This window comes from Macrobrachium rosenbergii, chromosome 20 (assembly GCF_040412425.1).
Source record: "Macrobrachium rosenbergii isolate ZJJX-2024 chromosome 20, ASM4041242v1, whole genome shotgun sequence".
Lineage (NCBI taxonomy): Eukaryota > Metazoa > Arthropoda > Malacostraca > Decapoda > Palaemonidae > Macrobrachium > Macrobrachium rosenbergii.
In genome coordinates, this window is record NC_089760.1 from 29,370,001 (window position 1) to 29,371,269 (window position 1,269).

A 1,269-nucleotide genomic window follows, 5' to 3' on the forward strand; every position below is an offset into this window, starting at 1 on the left:
TAAATAAATAACGATGAAAGAGTTTAAATGATTTTGAGTAAGCAGAATTTCTACACTTCGTTTCCCCTTTGCTCTTTTAAAGGATTAAGCTTAAACCAACTGAATATGAACGAAGCACACCGGAAGATTCTAAACAACCGAAGTGGGTAGTAAGGCTGATGTTTAAGTATGATGCTGGAAAACTAGCTGCGTCGAGGGGTCACTATAAAAGAATGCCAGGCAGTGACTTGACTTAAGCAACATTCGGTTGGGCTGACCACCAAAGAATACCGGACGCTGTTGGTACATGCTCCCGTGACCGTTGCAGTAATTTTGTACTGTCTTTACAGCAAAACTATCTTCCGGGCTCCAGTCCTGAGACCCAGATGTTCGTCCGTTTTTATCTTAACGTATTTTAGACTGGTATACTTCCCATCTTGCATCAGTTTCAAGATACGTCTCTAGTAGTTTCGAGTAAATGAACTTGGTGCATAGTGTGAAGCACGCAAGTCTAAAATACGTAAGATAAAAACGTACGAATATCCGAGACTGAGGTTTGGAGACTGACGGATAGCTTTGTGGTAAAGATAAAGGTCTGTCTAAAATTTTTGTTACGGTCCCTGGAGTATGTACCAACTGTGCATGGCATTCATGGTGGTCAACCAAATCGAAAGTTGCTCAAGCCAAATTACTGCCTAGTATTTTTTTTTACAGTAACCCCTCGAAACAGCGTAGCTTTCCAATTCCATATTTAATCGGCGTAGCTCTTCAACACCACACTTAATCGGCGTCCATACACCTACTTCGCTTGTTCAGCGGTTACCGGTGTGCTTCGTTCATAGTCAGTTGGTTTAAGCTTAAGCCTTTAAAAGAGCAAAGGGAAACGAAGTGTAGAAACTCAGCTTACTCAAAATTATTTGAAATATTTCATCGTCACTTTTTCATTTATTATGCTCGCATGTATACGGCTATAGTGTTGGCGATATCTGGCATCCGTTCCACCAAGCGTTTAGTTAATTTCCGAAGAAACCTGTCAAGATACACAATCAACCCCGTAGCGGGTTACTGCCATCAGTTCACCTCATGCGCTGCACTGTAAGCATTACTTAAAGGTCTTTGCAGCACCCCTTCGGCCCGTAGCTGCAACCCCTTTCGTTATTTTTACTGTACCTCCTTTCTTCTGTCTTACTTTCCACCCTCTCCTAACGATTGATTCACAGTGCAACTGCGAGGTTTTCTTCCTGTTACACCTTACAAACCTTTTACTGTCAATTTCAGTTTCAGTGCTGA